At 44.3% G+C, this 5,854-nt stretch overlaps 1 pseudogene; it reads right to left on the reverse strand.

The window, feature by feature from the left end:
• Nucleotides 1-642: 642 nt before the first annotated feature.
• LOC101981191 lies at nucleotides 643-4,715 on the reverse strand (annotated as a pseudogene).
• Between the last annotated feature and the right edge of the window lie 1,139 nt (nucleotides 4,716-5,854).

The following is a 5,854-nucleotide window of genomic DNA, read 5'->3' on the forward strand; positions in this document are numbered from 1 at the left end:
GTGGATAAAGTCAGTGACAGGGATGTTAAAAACTCATCTCTTCCCTTCACAATGAATTCTAGATGTTCTTAACATCAGGCAGTTCAACTTAAATGAATCTTAAGGCAGGCAATTTTTCTCTACATAACTGACAGAGAGAGAGAGAGAGAGAGAGAGAGAGAGAGAGAGAGAGAGAGAGAGAGAGAGAGAACATTCCTAAAAGACAGTTCATAAATCCCTAAGATGCTTGCAGCTGGGAGTCATTTTTTACCCCACATAGTTTCTCACAGGTACAAGAGTATAGTCATAGGCCAAATTATATTTTTTAGAGACAAGGTCTTAGTGTGTAGCCCTTGCTGGTTTAGAACTTGTTATGTAGACCAGGATAGGTTCAAACTCAGAGAAGTCCACGTGCCTTTGCCTTCTGGGTGCTGGAATTAAAGGCGTGCACCACTATTATTCCACTATTATTTTAACACCCCACACTCCCCAGTTACAGGAAAGGATTTATTACTGCTTCAACTATTGATATTTTGAGCAGAAAGGCATCAGGATGGTTTATTTCTTTTTGCACATAGCACAAAGGAGCTTGTTAACTGATTAGTTCTTAAAATTCTGCTCTTGGAGTGGCATGGCTTCTTGTGTAAGGAAGGTATCCTGGGTTTAGAGCTTAGAGTGTTTCTCTTGTCTCTCGTATATATGAATGGTCACACAGCCATGATAGGACACTGTCTTGGGCATCATAGTGACCCCTGAGATGATACTTGTTTCAGGATCATAACAGAGAATAGTATTTATGTCTTCTCTGTTTTCCTGTCTTCCACCCAGGATATAGATCTTACTATTACACACAGCCATGCCACAATTTTCCCGTGGACTGAATGTGTCCTGTACGTGCATCCAGTGGTCTTCAACTGGGTCATAACAGTACACCGCCTTGGTCATTCCACCAGCAACATAGACCAGGTTGTTCAGAGAGACAGCTGTTATGTAGCTCTTGGCCACTGGGAGAGATGCGCGAAGGAGCCAGGCATTGGTTTCTGGATTGTAAGATTGGACCTTATCCGAATAAGAGTTCTCATCAGGTCCTCCTCCTATCACAAATAATTTTTTCATGCAGCTTGTCACTGCAGGAGAACTCACTGCTTCCTTAAGCGGCGCAACTTCTGTCCACTGGTTTGAAAATAAATCGTAGCACTCTGCACTGCTAAGCCTCTTTTGTCCATCGTAGCCTCCGACAACATACACTTTCCCCAGAAGGACAGCCATTTTGTGGTGCCACCTGCCTTTGTTTAGAGGAGCGACCCTGAACCAGATATTTAGCTGTGAGTTGTACATCCAGACATCGCGGCTGTTGATTCTTCCACCTGAGACAAGAATGTCATTTTTCAGTGCACAGACAGCATAGGCTGATTTGGTGAATTCTGGAATCTTAGCCAGGGACTTCCACACTCCTGTTACTGGGTCATAGCATTCAGTGTATGGGAGATTAAATCCTCCCGCTTGTTCACAGCCTCCGACCACGACGATCACTTCTGCATAGCCGGTAGACCTGCGGGGCCTAGTTCTCGGAGATACGATTTCATTACCGAGTACATGGTACCTTCTTGCTTCCCGTAGCAGCTGGTAACAGTCACGGGAATTCTGGATTAGCTGGTCTTCCTCAACAGTCTCAACAAAGTAGTTGGGATGCAAAAGAGGGAGTCGGACGTGGTTCAGCAGCTCAGGCAAGAACGGCCTTCGATGATCAACATCTTCATAGATCCAGCGCATGACCGCTTCAAAAACTATCTCCTCCTTCCTAACAATAAGTTCATCGTTACAGATATAACCAATAAGTTCATCTTTGTCAATCTCAAGAAATTCTTCCTGCTGGTACACATCCTCAAAAGTTTGTAATGCAAAGGTCTGACATTTTGCGAAGAGGGTTTTGAGTGAGTGGGTGTCGGCGAAGCGCTGGATTCCTATGCAATTGCATGGATCAAGCTGTTCCTCTAGAAAATGGACACATTCGTCACAGAGACTGGTGACCTGAAAGAGGCTGGATATTTCGACGAGATACTGAACATTCTCTGCTGTGAGCTTTACCTTTCCAGTATATACGAATTGTAAAAAACAGTCCATCGCTTCAGCTAAGATGCCTTTGATCTCAACCAACATTTCGCGGCTCTCCTTGTGGCCATTACAGAACATGGCCCTGAAATAGTTGCTGCAGGCTGAGAGAATAGCGCGATGGCACGGAAACTTCTCTCCTTCCACGCAGATGATAACATCTGTAAATATGTGATTGTCTCGGAAGTCCTTAAATACCCGGAGTTCATTCTCAGCATGGGCTGACCCGAAAGAAAACTCAAAATACTTGGGACTTCGCAGAGATTTCCGGTCCATTTTATAAACTTTCTGCTCAGCTGTTTGGGAACCACATGACACAAGCTCCTCTGGGTCAAGTCTGCTCTGCCTCTCAGTATTAGTCCCATTGTTGCATCAGCTGACTATGTAATTGTTGAGCAATGTGGCTGCTAGAGAATCTTAGCATTGGCTTGACCAAGGCCCCAGGCAAAAAAATACCCGTGTTGTTTAAATTTCCACACAAGCTGGGTCCAGCCTGCAAATGCAGTGCCCAACCCGGATAGTCTTCGCTTTGGGTGTCTAGGGCTTGGGGCGGGAACACTGGGAACTAAGAAGCAGAGCCCGGCAGAGAAGGAAGCCGGCAGCCTGGTGGTGGCGGCGGCGCGGGGGGGGGGGAGAGGGGGGGCAACGACGGGGGGCTCCCCTATCAGCCCCAGAGGGAAGCTTTCCTGTTAGTGTACAATGGCACATGGGGAGAGGACTGTCCCATCTCTGCCTTGAAGTCGCCGTTTGTACGACTATTTTTAGGCTTCTTTCATCCTGTGTCTAGTAGAGATTTCCAACTGCTGCTGGCCTGAACCTACACTCGGTGAATCCTTCTGGCCTTGTCTACAAACCACGTGCCAGCACCACGCGCTTCTTCCTGATCTCTTCGCTTTTCTCGTTTGCTGATGTGATCTGTCTCATTCTAACACAGTACACAGGGCAGACAATAGCACTGCCGCTTAACTCTTCACTGTGGGAGATGCTATATTCATTTTTCTCACACTTGTAATTTAGGGTTTCAGAGTTGTGCCCTTGGTTCTTCTCATTGCTTGGCTATGTTTTGCTCTCTAGGGCTAAGACAAGGACAAGGTCAGAGAAGGGAAGGAAGCGCCAGAGAATTCCCGCAGCTGCACGCTCCTGTCTGCAAAACCTGCCTACCCTTCCGTGCCCCACTCCAGAGCCTGCAGCCCAAGTGAACCCTCTGTTAAGGCAACCCTGATGGCCTCACCTGGCCTCTGTACTGCCTGCGCAGTGAGAACTGCCCTAGGGTTTGGAAGCCCACTGAGCCCCCGGTAGGGAAGGTCTTGAGTATCCAGAACAGGAGTAGAGAAAACGGGATATTTCAGCACTGTTTGGGGCTGGAGAGATGGCTCAGTGGTTTAGAACAGTTGTTCTTCTCACAGAAGACCTGGATTTGATTCCCAGTACCTACATGGTGGCTCGCAAACATCCATAATGCTACTTCCAGGGGACCTGACACCCTCTCTGGCCTCCCCGGGCAGCAGGCATACATGTAATGCAAATACATACATGCACACAAAACACTCATATCTGTAAAATAAAATAAATCTAATTTTTAAATAAAAGTCCCAGTGTTACATCTTAAAGAATAAGAATAAGTAAGTGATTTGGGTGAACAAAGGGCCATATCAGAGATGAAAGGTATATTTCTTTTTATTGAAAATAGATTCTTTCCTCATACAATATTACAGTTTCCTCTCCCTCTACTCCTCCCAGCTCTTCCTCAGCTCCTCTCCCCTCCAGATCCACTTTCTGTCTCTCATTAGAAGAATGGGCCCTTACTAGAGCTTATACCTCTAAAGCAGTGTTTGCGACCTGTGGGTTGTAATCCCTTTGTGGAGGGTTGGAAGGACCCTTTCACAGGGGTCACCTAAGACCCTCCTGCATATCATATATTTTCATTATTATTCATAACAGTATCAAAAGGTTATGAATTAGCAACGAAGACAATTTCATAGTTGGAGTCATCACAACATGAGGAACTGTATTAAAGTGTCGTGGCGTTAGGAAGGTAGAGAAACCACTGTTAAATTCCTCTTCCTGCCTCATAGAGCAACTATAGGTCCTTAGGGATGAGTGGCTCTCGTAAGCCCTACCCTCTAGCAACTGTTAACTGTCTACAAATCCTCAGAGAGTGGAGGGGGCCCCCACAAACTCCTGACCACCTCTGGACAGAATGCTGAGGGGCCTGTCAGTCTGCAGGTAATCATAACTGATTTTGCTCCATAGGACTGCACCTTTTCTTCCACTTTTGCAGCGTTTTCTGCTCCTTCTTCCATAACTTCTGGGCCCGTAGAGGGTGTGGAATGATGTCCTATTTAGGAGTGAACATTCAGTACTCCCTTATTCACAATGCTTCGTGGCCAAAGTTAATATTCTCTGCACTAATTGCTGCCACTGCAAAGAGAAGTTTCTCTGCCCAAACCTGAAAGCAGCTCTGACTTATGGGCATAAGCATAAACACTTAGAAGGCAATTTCTCTTGATATTATTTTTTTTCCTTGAGCAAAGATACAGAAATTTGTCATTTTCAAAAAAGATTTCTTTTTAAATTATATTTGTGTGTGTATGTGCAAGCCTACCTGAGTTTAAGTGCCCCATGGAGTCTAGAAGAAGGCATTAGAAACCTTGGAACTGGAGTTATAGGTGGTACTGAGTAACCATGGGGTCCCTGCAAGAGCATCAAGTGGTCTAGTTAAGTTAAGCAGTTAGCTGAGCCATCTCTCCAGCCACAAGTCTATCATTTTACTGTGGATCTCATTTAATATTTTTTCTAAAATATGGTATACAAAAGTGGACTTGGTACTTATTCCAGAGGAGCTTTTATTGAATATTTGCTCTCACTATCAAGAAATGAACAGAAGGGTGATTCCCAATTATGTATTCCCTGCACTCCTCTCCTTGGGACATATTTATTTTCTTGTTGCAATTGGACTAGGGCATAGAGCTTCTAAAAATGTTTAGTAGGGCTGGGGATGGTGGTTCATGCCTTTAATCCCAGCACTCAGGAGGCAGAGGAAGTGGAAGCAGTTTAATAGTAGAGTACTTGTCTAGTTTGTGTAAGGCAGCATTTAATTCTGTATTGGGTTAAACAATAATGAAAGAGAGAAACGAGAAGGGCTCTCATCAAACACGTGCATATATAAATATTTAGAGGCAGAGGAATATGAATTACCCACATTTGATGAGCACACACATATACCTATCAGGAACCATTGCACTGTATTCCAACAGAATATGCAGTATTATTATTATTTTATTATGCAGTATTGTTATTTGTGTATTAAAATGAGTTGTGGACAATGTCAGAAGAAATTCTTCTTAGGGAGCCAGATTTGGTGGGGGAAAACCTGTAATCATAGCACTTGGGATGCTCAGGTTGGAGGAAGAGCATTTTAAAGGTATCTTGGGATAAATATAAGAGGCTTGGTTTCAGAAAAAAAGTTAAGGAAAACAAACATGTCTTCATTAGAAAGTTAGCAACATGAGAATATTATATCTTTGTACATCAAAAAGCTATTATCTTCTCAGAAAGCAAAGAAAAAATCAGTAAAGTTTTATAAAACAAAAACTCGATTTAGTTTATCAAGTGAAATTTTTCCTTTTAAAAATATATTCTTGGGCCGGGCGATGGTGGCGCACGCCTTTAATCCCAGCACTTGGGAGGCAGAGGCAGGCGGATCTCTATGAGTTCGAGACCAGCCTGGTCTTACAGAGCTAGTGCCAGGACAGGCTCCAAA

The sequence above is a fragment of the Microtus ochrogaster genome, chromosome 10, assembly GCF_000317375.1.
Source record: "Microtus ochrogaster isolate Prairie Vole_2 chromosome 10, MicOch1.0, whole genome shotgun sequence".
In the NCBI taxonomy this organism is placed as follows: Eukaryota; Metazoa; Chordata; class Mammalia; order Rodentia; family Cricetidae; genus Microtus; species Microtus ochrogaster.